General features: G+C 44.1%; 1 protein-coding gene across 3 annotated transcripts in view; it reads right to left on the reverse strand.

The window, feature by feature from the left end:
• The window catches only part of MRTFB (myocardin related transcription factor B), a 309,401-nt gene that overhangs the window by 279,646 nt on the left and 17,431 nt on the right, over positions 1 to 12,324 (reverse strand). The gene's annotated exons all lie outside the window — the stretch shown is intronic.

The following is a 12,324-nucleotide window of genomic DNA, read 5'->3' on the forward strand; positions in this document are numbered from 1 at the left end:
GGTGCCTGGCGTCCAATCATCGCTGGTATCACACTCAACGCCTACGGACAAAGTCCGGGCTGCAGCTGATCCCTGGCTTCCTCTTCATGTCCAATCTCTCCGAAGGTGGGGACAGCTACACCAGCGCCGATTGGGTGCCAGACACCACACAAGAGCCCCGGGACCACGACTGCCGACCCTGCATGAACGGTGTGCGCACGGGGAGGGAGTATAGGCTTTATATTTTATCGAGGGAAAGCATGGGGAATGGGGTTGTCCTAGTAGTGGACAACCCTTTAAGACATTCTGACTTGGATTTTCACACTCAGTACACCAGCCTCGTCACCTCTAAGAGGTCTTATTAATAATGCATTTAGAGTTTTCTTTTTTTGAGACATCTGATCATTTTTGGCCACCGCTAAGCCAATTTGATGCATCTCAGAAATGGCCTCTCTCTTTTATGGCCTGTACTGACATGCTCATTGCATAGTGTGATATTCACGTTACAGATTTATCTTTGCCCATCCATGTGGGAAGGTTTGCCGTACCTGTGAAAACAGCTCATTATGAGAAGTCAAGTAATTTTTCCGATCTTTAACAGAAAAGAAAAAAGTTTGCCGAATCACACTGAATTAATTAAGAGTCATACATTAAATAAATTAGAACAGGATGACAGACGCCTTTATAAACGTGGAGACTTAACGGAAACCTTCAAGGTTTTCAGTTACAAATCTCGATTATGGAATATCAAGTCCCTTGTTAAATACCTAGGACTTTATATTCTTTTATACCGAAAAACTTTTCCCAAGTCGTTAGAAAGGGAGAACTAGAGCCAAGAAATGATGCTTGATAAATGACAGCACGTTGTGTAATAGGTGTCCTCATTTTATTTCATGAGCGTTTATACAGCCTTGATAACTTACGGTATCATTTCTCACCTTCTATGAAGGAAACTGCCAAAACAGAAAGATTAGATGTCCCTATACAGAAATCCAGGCGGGTTAAGCAAGCCTAAGCCGGCGGCAGTAATATACAAAGACGTCGCTCAGGGGTTACGGCAGAGCTGAGGATCGGAACTAGGATTTTACAGCAATTAACGCTTAAAAATTATTACAAGGCTGGGATCGTACAAGGAGTCTTGGTGCAATGTTTGATGCAGATTTTGGAATCAAAAGGGTATTGGCTCAAAACACTACAACAAAAACTGCGTGTGCGATCCGGACTAATTTTTTATAGGAAAACAAATTTTGAAAAGTTTAACTTTTGCTGCTTGCTTTGTCTAAACAAAACGAAAATCAAGGAGCGGCACACCAAATAGTAAAAAACACAAAAAGTACCGCTACTTACATAATATTCATAAAAAAGCTTAAGAAGAAGTCACACCGCAACAAGGTGCATCCAATCAGGAGAGGGTCTAACTCTCTAAAGCTATGTTAGCACGCTGCGGATTTTGCTGCGGATCCGCAGCGTTTCCCCATGTGTTTACAGTACAATGTAAACCTATGGGAAACGCAATCCGCAGTGCACATGCTGCGGAAAAAAACTCGCGGAAACGCAGCGGTTTACATTTTGCAGCATGTCAATTCTTTGTGCGGAATCAGCAGCGGTTTCACACCTGCTCCATAATAGAAAACCGCAGTGGAATCAGCACAAAAACCGCGGTAAATCCGCAATAAATCTGCAGGAAAAACGCACTGTTTTTGCCCTACGGATTTATCAAATCCGCTGAGGAAAAATCCGCAGAGGATTATTCTACGTGTGCACAGGTAGAATAATCCTCTGCGGATTTTTCCACAGCAAATTTGATAAATCCGCAGGGCAAAAACAGCGCATTTTTCCTGCGGATTTACTGCGGTTTTTGTGCCGGATTCCGCTGCGGTTTTACACCTGCGGTTTTCTATTATGGAGCAGGTGTGAACAGCTGCGGATTCCGCGCAAAGAATTGACATGCTGCAAAATATAAACCTCTGCGTTTTCGCGAGTTTTTTTCTGCAGCATGTGCACTGCGGATTGCGTTTCCCATAGGTTTGCATTGTACTGTAAACGCATGGGAAACTGCTGCGGACCCACAGCAAAATCCGCAGCGTGTGAGCATAGACTAACTCTCCTTGTTTTGTGCCGGCAGACAGGAACTCTGCCTGATTGGGTGCACCTTGATGCGGTGGGATGGCTTTTACGGTTTTTGATTTTTACAGTTTTATGTTTTTGTTTTTTTACTATTTATTTACTTATTTCAGGGTAAGTATGCATTGTTTTTATTTTAGGTTACATTTGTCTGTTAATGGCCACAGTGTATATGTAAACCTATATGGGGCATCATCACTACACAAGGAAGAAAGGAATGAAGAGGACCAGACAGAATTGGAAGTGGCAGCGATCCGTGAGGGGAGTATATATATATTTTTTTTACCCATTCTGAGTCAAAGAAATGTCTACGTGTTCAGCCCTTTTAAAACAGAACATATGCACTGCTCACAGCCTCCACTAGAGGGAGCATGCAAACTAACAGGATACTTGCTAATAATAAAGTATGAAGTAAGCTCGTAAGCTTCCTCTAGTGGTGGCTGCTGGCAGGTTAGTATTTGAAGTCTGTGTCATTGCATGGGACTAGGAGCAGAAAAACACAGCTTTGATCTATAAAGAAAAAAAAAATCAACCACCCAAAACACACACATACAGTGGGTGAAATAAGTATTGAACATGTCACCAATTTTTAAAAAGTAAATATAGTTGTAAAGGTGTTATTGACATTAAATTTTCCATATAATCCTCAAGAGCAAATAAATCAAAGAATAAATGTCCATATAATTGTCTAAGGGTCACTTCCATCTTTCTGTCTGTCCTTCTTTCTGTCACGAAAATTCATTGGTCGCTGCCTCTGTCTGTCATGGAAATCCAAGTCGCTGATTGGTCACGGCAAAACAGCCACGACCAATCAGCAACAGGCACAGTCCGGAAGAAAAGCCGGATTACGTACCGGTAATGCTCATTTAATGAGCCACGACAGCACCCACTTTGAGAGGGACCCGCCCATAGGAACAGGAAACCTACAGAGATAAAAGGGCGGTCCCCCTATCCTCCTCAGTTGTTTTTCAGAGTACGAGAGGAACCGCCGTTGTTAAAATTAGTGTACATCCTTAATTACAGGTATATCTTATCATATCTATAATCACCCATGCGAATATTTTAGTATTAATAAACATACATATCTACAAGGGTGGGAAGTGACAGGGTGCTGTCGTGGCTCATTAAAAGAGCATTACCGGTACGTAATCCGTCTTTTTACCCTTCGCCACAACAGCACCCACTTTGAGAGACTTTCAGAGAACCTTCACCTGGGTGGGATTACCGTACTAAGGACGGCTCTCCCGAATGCCAAGTCAGAGGTGGAAGACAGATCAAGTCTATAGTGTTTATAGAATGTTGAAGGCGACGACCAGGTTGCGGCCTTACATATAAGCTCGATGGAGATGTCTTTATTCTCCGCCCATGAGGATGATACGGCTCGAGCTGAATGCGCCTTTACTCCCTCTGGAGGATCTTTGCCTTTTGACAAGTATGCAAGACAGATGGCATCTTTGATCCAACGAGACAAGGTAGCTTTTGTGACCCCGTAGCCTTTTCGATGACCCTGAAAAGAGACAAACAGAGCCCTACTCTGTCTGTAGGACTGGGTTCTCTCTATGTAGCTCAGGACCGCTCTTTTTACATCCAACATATGTAGCATTTCCTCCTCTGAATTTGCTGGATTATCATAAAAGGAAGGTAGAAAAATTTCTTGGGATCTATGGTATTTTGTAGCTACTTTAGGGAGATATAAAGGATCGGGTTTGAGAACTACTCTGTCCTGATATGTCATTAGGAACGGAGGATCTATGGAAAGAGCTTGGATATCTCCCACTCTTCTGGCAGAGGTCAAGGCTATTAATAAAGCTACCTTGTATGTAATATTTTTTAAAGGGATAGAATGCAAGGGCTCAAAGGGAGGTCCCGTTAAGGCATCTAGGACTAAATTCAAATCCCAGGGAGGCACACGTGGGACATGTACAGGTGTACATCTTTCACATGCTCTAATAAATCTTTTTATCCATCTATTAGCAGCAATATTAGCACTATAAAGGGCTCCCAGGGCAGATACTTGAACCCTCAAAGTATTGACTGATAACCCCAGCTCATGGCCTTTTTGTAAAAATTCAAGGATAGCATTAATAGGGACCTTGCTGGAAAAAGGTTTTGTATAGAAGTCGAGGAATTTTCTCCATATCCTACTATATATTATAGTTGTAGACTTTTTTCTGCTTAACAGTAGTGTGTTAATTAGCTCTTGAGAGAACCCTCTCGAAGTCAGTATCTGCCTCTCAAGTTCCACGCCGTGAGGTGGAGGCCCTTCACTTGTGGATGGTAGAATGGACCTTGGGAGAGTAGATCTGGTGTCATTGGCAGAATCCATGGATCGCAAACTGACATCGCTCGAAGACAGGAGAACCAGGGCCTCTTCGGCCAAAATGGAGCTATCATAATCACCCTCGATTTTTCTTCTCTTATTTTCTTGACCACCAATGGGATTAGCATCATTGGTGGGAAGGCGTAGGCTAGATCGTAATTCCAAGGATACTGGAGTGAGTCTACTATATCTGGACGATCTGCCAGACTCAGGGAAGCAAACATTGGTACCTGCCTGTTGCTCCTGGTTGCAAACAAGTCTATCTGCGGAAGACCCCATATGTCCACTATGTTTTTGAATATGCGAGGATTGAGGGTCCATTCTCCCTGGCGGAGCATGTGACGACTTAGGAAGTCGGCTCTTAAGTTTTCTATTCCTCTGATATGGACAGCCATGAGAGAAAGGAAATTGGGTTCTGCTAGATCGAATATTTCTGCCGCTGAACACATCAGACTTCCCGATCGTGTTCCGCCTTGCCGATTTAAATATGCGACGACAGTTGTGTTGTCTGATTGGATCTTGACATGAGAACCACGAAGCTGGGGAAGAAAAAATTTCAAAGCATAATATACTGCATTTAGTTCTTTCCAGTTGGAAGACTGCTGAATCTCTAAAGCATTCCAGCGACCTTGGGCTATATTTTGGTCTAGATGGGCTCCCCACCCTTCTGGGCCTGCGTCAGTAGTGAGTAATTTAGAGGATCTAATTGTCCATGAGACTCCTCTGGACAAATGGTCTTTATTCAACCACCAAAGAAGTGATTGAAGCACGTTATCAGATAAGGTAATTTTTGAATTTAGATGCTCCTGGCAATATGACTGGGCATGGAGTTTCTGGTGTTGTAGAGCCCTAGTATGGTATTGGGCCCATTGAACCGCCGGAATGCAGGAGGAGAGTGAACCTAGGAGAGACATGGCCTCTCTAAGAGACATACGAGGACTAGATCTTGCTGTAATGATTTTTGAAATTATGATTGATTTTTTGGCTTCTGGTAAGAGACATTTTTGACTTACAGAGTCCAAGAGTAGTCCTAGGAAGGACTGAAGAGTTTCTGGAAGCAGCCTTGATTTTTTGAAGTTTACAATCCAGCCTAGAGCCTGTAACGATGAAATGGTATTAGACAAGCGTTCTTCACACTGAGATGCTGAATTACCAATTATTAGGAAATCGTCCAAATAGGGCACAATCAGCGTGTCCTGATGATGTAGATAGGCCATCACCTCTAGCATGACTTTCGTGAAAATTCGAGGAGCCATAGAAAGGCCGAATGGCATGGACGTAAACTGGAAGTGACGGACCCGGCCTTGCAGGTTTATCGCCACCCTGAGATATTGTTGGTGGTCTGCATGGATTGGAAGATGATAATATGCATCCTTTAGATCCAGCCCTGCCATAAAGCACCTAGGAAACAAAAGTTTTATGGTTGATCTTATTGATTCCATCTTAAAGGTATGCCCATGCAAAAAGGAATTTAATTTTCTTAGATTAATTATAGTACGAAAAGTACCATCTGGTTTTGGAACCAGAAATAAAGGGGAATAAAATCCCCTCCCTTTCTGACTGTATGGTACTTCGATGAGAACATTCTTAGCCAAAAGGCTCAGAATTTCTAACTGAAGCGCTTCTTGTTGTTCCGGCGCTCTTAAATGATGTTACTACAAAGTTATCCTGTGGTAATTTACAGAAATCTAGTCTTAGTCCAGTTTTTATTAGACTGAGAATCCACTGATTTGATGTTATCTCTTCCCATTTATGATAAAAAAAACTTCAGTCTGCCATCAACTGGGATTTCATTACTGATAGTATCGCCCCCGCCTAGATGTTTCGGGGTTACTATATACGGCACCTTTCGGCTTGGTGTCTTTTGATTCCCAGCGATCTTTTTGTGGCTCGTACGGCCTCCTCCTGTTAAATGGCCGTCTTCTAAACGCTCTCCTGTAAGAAGGAAGAAACTGTTTAGGGAAGCCTTTCCTTCTCTCTCCAGCTTTGTTAAGTAGGTCATCTAGGACCTTTCCGAACAAGAACTCACCCTGGCATGGGATTGAACATAGTCTAGTTTTTGACTGAGCATCTCCCTTCCATCCTTTGAGCCAAAGGGCACGCCGAGCTGCATTGACCAGACCAGCTGACCTCGCTGCTAAACGGAGGAAGTCCGCTGAAGCGTCAGTTAAGAATGCCGTGGCACTTTTAATCAGTGGCAAAGCTTGGAGGATTTTATCTCTTGAGACCTTGCCTCTTACTTGTTGCTCCAGTTGGTCTACCCAGACTAAAGGTACCTTCACATTAAGCGACGCTGCAGCGATACCGACAACGATCCGGATCGCTGCAGCGTCGCTGTTTGGTCGCTGGAGAGCTGTCACACAGACCGCTCTCCAGAGACCAACGATGCCGGTAACCAGGGTAAACATCGGGTAACTAAGCGCAGGGCCGAGCTTAGTAACCCGATGTTTACCCTGGTTACAGGGTTAAAAGTAAAAAAAACAAACGCTACATACTTACCTACAGCCGTCTGTCCTCCAGCGCTGTGCTCTGCACTCCTCCTGTACTGTCTGTGTGAGCACAGCGGCCGGAAAGCAGAGCGGTGACGTCAGCGCTCTGCTTTCCGGCTGACAGCCAGTACAGGAGGAGTGCAGAGCACAGCGCTGGAGGACAGACGGCTGTAGGTAAGTATGTAGCGTTTGTTTTTTTTCACTTTTAGGATGGTAACCAGGGTAAACATCGGGTTACTAAGCGCGGCCCTGCGCTTAGTTACCCGATGTTTACCCTGGTTACCAGTGAAGACATCGCTGGATCGGTGTCACACACGCCGATCCAGCGATGTCAGCAGGAGTCCAGTGACGAAATAAAGTTCTGGACTTTATTCAGCGACCAACAATCTCCCAGCAGGGGCCTGATCGTTGGTCGCTGTCACACATAACGATTTCATTAACGATATCGTTGCTACGTCACAAAAAGCAACGATATCGTTAACAATATCGTTATGTGTGAAGGTACCTTAATAGGGACCTGGCTGTGCACGTGCCTGATATGGCCGGTTTGAAAGCTCCTGTATTCGTCTCCCAGGATCTTTTCAGGAGAGCCTCTGTTTTGCGGTCTAAGGGATCTAGCAAGATTCCTGCATCTTCCACAGGAAGAGATGACTGTTTCGAGGTGGATGCCACAGCTGCATCCACTTTTGGGACTTTAGACCATACTGCTAAGTCCTCATCGCTAAAGGGGTAACGCCTCTTAGAAGAGGACGGGAGAAACCCCTTCCCCTGTTTGTCCCACTCTTTCTTTACCAGGTCCTTGATGGCAGAAACTACTGGAAACGCTCGTCTTTTTTTATGACCCAGACCTGCAAACATAATATCTTCAGCAGATTTGACTCCTTTAGTGTCTGGGCACCCCATAGTATTTCTGATGGATTTTATAAGGCTGTCAATGCTTTTAACGGAAAAACATGCTCCACCTTCATCTTCAGAGGAACTATGAGATGATTCTGAGGTGTTGGATGAATGAATTAAGCCCTCTTCAGATTCTGAACTGGGGTCAGGAGACTGGCGTTTATTATCATGCTTTTTTATGGACCCTGATCCCAGAGACTGTATTTCTTGCCGTATTATGGCTCTAATACTTGTGGCTGTAACAGCCGCCTCATCCTGTAAGGTCTGACTTATACAGGACTGACACAGCCTTTTAGGATATGTGTCCGGCAAGGGCTGCGTGCACAAAGCACACTCTTTATGTTTAGATTTATTGGTCTTCTTAGCCTAGGGGAGATCAGAGAAGGAAGGAATCAGCTTATAGGTAGAGGATTTTTTGTAACACTCACCCAGTGAAGCCTTCATTTCCATTATCATACCGGTCTTGGAGGAGGAGACGCTGTGCGGGGTCTGAGTACTGTATCCGTACTCCTTGATTTACTTCTGTGAGTGTCAGATCCCTCCATGGAACGACCACTCTTTTTCGCTGAGGATTTAGAACCTTTAGCGCTGCTTTTATCAGCGCTGTCGCGTTCCACTACCAGTGGAAGCTCACTCTCTGCCGGGAACGACATACTGAGCATCGGCTCTGCGTCCCGGCTTCACATTTGAATCGCGCGGCTCCCAGCAGCGCGCCGCCCCCCGCGAACCGGAAGTGCTCCAACCACTTCCGGTTCAATTGAAGCAGCGCAGACTTACTTGCGCGTCAGGGTCGGCGCCGCTCCTAGAACGTCCGGGACCGGCCCCCATGCACACGCTCCCTCCAAAGGCCGGACTTCCATGCCCGGAACCTGCCGGCCAGCACTCAGACGAGGGGGGAGGCTGCATGGAGTTGCTCCCCCGCCGCTGCTTCTGATGCCGCAGCCCCTGCTGTCACCGAGAGAACCACACAGGCGGGTGCATAGGCTCAGGTAGGAAAGCAAAGCGGAGGTGCTCCATCTGTAGGTATTCCAGGGATTTCCGATAGGAACAGGAAACCAACTGAGGAGGAGAGGGGGACCGCCCTTTTATCTCTGTAGGTTTCCTGTTCCTATGGGCGGGTCCCTCTCAAAGTGGGTGCTGTCGTGGCGAAGGGTAAAAATGGCCGCTCCTTACTCCCCGCAGTCAGTGCCCGACACCCGCATACTCCCTTCCAGTCACCGCTAACACAGGGTTAATGCCGGCAGTAACGAACCGCGTTATGCCGCGGGTAACGCACTCCGTAACCGCTGCTATTAACCCTGTGTGTCCCCAACTTTTTACTATTGATGCTGTCTATGCAGCATCAATAGTAAAAAAATGTAATTTTAAAAATAATAAAAAAAACAAAAAACCTGCTAATCTCACCCTCCGTAGTCCACTGAGCAACTCGCGCCTGCCGCCATCTTCCGTTCCCGGCGATGCACTGCAAAATTACCCAGTCTCACGAGACTGCTAAGTCATCTGGGTAATTTCACAATGCATCCTGGGAACGGAAGATGGCGGCAGGCGCGCGCGTATCGCCGGAGTTTCGGTGGATCCCAGGGGTAAGTATATAACTATTTTTTATTTTAATTATTTTTTTTAACAGGGATATGGTGCCCACACTGCTGTATACTAGGTGGGCTGTGTTAGATACCGCGTGGCTGCTATATACTACATAGGCAGTGTTATATACTGCGTGGGCTGTGCTATATATTACGTGGCCACTGCTATATACTGCGTGGGCTGTGTTATATACTACCTGGCTGCTATATACTGCGTGGGCTGTGCTATATATTATGTGGCCAGTGTTATATACTGCGTGGCCTGTGTTATATACTATGTCGGCTGTGTTAGGCTACGTTCACATTAGCGTTTTTCGCGGCATGCGTCATGTGCCCCTATATTTAACATGGGGGGGCGCATGGACATGCGTTGTGCTGCGTTTTGCGACGCATGCGTTTTTTATGCCGCAAGTGTAGGGCGCAGAGGACGCAGCAAGTTGCATTTTTTTTGCATCCAAAATTCGGCAAAAAAGGACGCATGCGTCGCAAAACGCTGCGTCTTAGCGTGCGTTTTGTTGCGTTTTTGTTTGCGTTGTGCGGTACGTCGCCGACGCAGCCCCGCACAACGCAAATGTGAACGTAGCCTTATATACTGCGTGGCTGCTATATACTCCGTGGGCTGTGTTTATATATTGTGTGGCCACTGTTATATATTGCATGGCCTGTATTAACGCATCGGGTATTCTACAATATATATGTATATAGCAGCCACATAGTATATAGCACAGGCCACGTAGTATTTGTCTGCTATATACTACATGGCTCCTATATACTACGTGGCCTGTGCTATATACTATGTGGCTGCTATATACATACATAAATACATATTTTAGAATACCCGATGCATTAGAATTGGGCCACCATCTAGTGTACAATAATGAGAAATGACACAGGGAAAAAGTATTGAACACAGAAAAAAAGGTGCAAAAAGCCCTGGAAAGTCATGACACTAGCGGAAATCTATCAGTCATTAGAAAGCAATCCTGCCACTTGGTGAAAAATAATATCAGTTGGCTCTACTGATGGCCTATAAAAAAAGTGTCTCATTACCAAGGTGCCGCACAAAAAACAACTCATGATGGGGAAAATAAGTGAAAATGAGTGAGCAGTCTCCAGACCTTTGCACCCTTATTGTTGCAAAATATAGTGATGGCAGTTGTTACAGAAGAATTTATAATCTACTGAAAGTAGGTTCTCTGCCTGCTCCTGGAGGTACTTTACGCAATACTTGCGTCAATCAATGGGCTAAATGCATACGTCTATAGAAATGTCTTGAAAATGCCCCGAGAATATTCAGTCATGGCTGAATGTCTTGGCACCCTTGAAATTGTTCCTGGCTTCAGGTGTGGTTTTCCTATTGCCACACCTGTTACTTGCCACAGGAGAGTTTGAACGAGCATCACTGGATTCAAACAAAGTTGTTCACCCACAATTTTGTTCAGCCCATGTTGGGCGTTTTGTATGAAATTATGTCCAACTTGCCTTTTTTTCCCCTCTGTTTATTGTGTTGTTCCAATACACACACTAGGAAATAAACACGTATAACAAAATGTGTGATTGAAAGAATTTTCTGGGAGAAATACTTCATTTTCTGGAACAATTTCAAAGCGCTGCGGAATATGATAGCGCTATATAACAATAATAATAATAATAATATTATTATTATTATTATTATTACCAACACTTTCAGCTATGACGGTATACTGGCTTCTTCACATACGGAATATGAAAAACTCATTACAATTGCGGTAGTATTTTACATTTTCCAGATGTACAAGGTAGAAAAGCGATCAGTCAGTAACATTTGATCGATCCAAAATTATTTTATTATTTTTGTGCAATTTTTGTCTTTCATGCATGCGAATGAGAAGAGCTAAAAAACATAATAAAACCTAAAACAAAAATATTATTTCAGAAAAAAAGTCATTTTTTTCATAATAAGGAAGAAAAATGCAACTTTTGTGGATTCCACTATTAATAGTATCATAGTTGTGTAACAGACATCGGCATTAGCAGTGAATATTTACTGTAACCGCTGGGAATTACGCCCAAGAGAAAACCAACGCCAGCACTCAAGTATTCATTTATAACAGTGAGAAATAGTGTGTGAAAAGAAGACGCCGATGTTTAATAGATTTCGTAGATCAAAGAAAGCATATAAAAAATCACTATCTTGATAAAAGGGTTTGTTTATGGTCCGAACGTTAGGCTGCAGTAAAATGATTTACGGGAAGGATTAGGGCCTGTCGAAACAAGGACAAGATGCCGAATACACCTTCCAAACTGTGCCGAAAGTATAAAAAAAAATAATTTTTATTACCAGGAGCCTCATCTTGTAAATTACAGGTTATCTTATCTCAAGCTGGAGGAGAGAATAACTTCTACCTGTAATATCACCCACAGCAATGAGTACAGAGGAAGAGCCAAGTACGGTAATAAAGATCTTATTAGTTATATAGTAGAAGTATTCTACTGGAGGAATGTGCACCATTATTGTTTTTTAAAAAATAATATAAATAGTAGATTGCTTTTAAAAGGAATGTCAGCAGGTGTTTGCTATGTAATCTGAGGGCAGCGTCAGACAGAGGATGAGACACATATCAGGGATGTGTCACTTAAGGTACCGTTACACTAAACGACTTACCAACGATCAAGACCAGCGATACGACCTGGCCGTGATCGTTAGTAAGTCGTTGTGTGGTCGCTGGGGAGCTGTCACACAGACAGCTCTCTCCAGCGACCAACGATCAGGGGAACAACTTCGGCATCGTTGAAACTGTCTTCAACGATGCCGAAGTCCCCGGGTAACCAGGGTAAATATCAGGTTACTAAGCGCAGGGCCGCGCTTAGTAACCCGATATTTACCCTGGTTACCATTGTAAAAGTTAAAAAAAAACAAAAACAGTACATACTCACATTCCGATGTCTGTCA

The sequence above is a fragment of the Ranitomeya imitator genome, chromosome 7 (genome assembly GCF_032444005.1).
Source record: "Ranitomeya imitator isolate aRanImi1 chromosome 7, aRanImi1.pri, whole genome shotgun sequence".
NCBI lineage: Eukaryota > Metazoa > Chordata > Amphibia > Anura > Dendrobatidae > Ranitomeya > Ranitomeya imitator.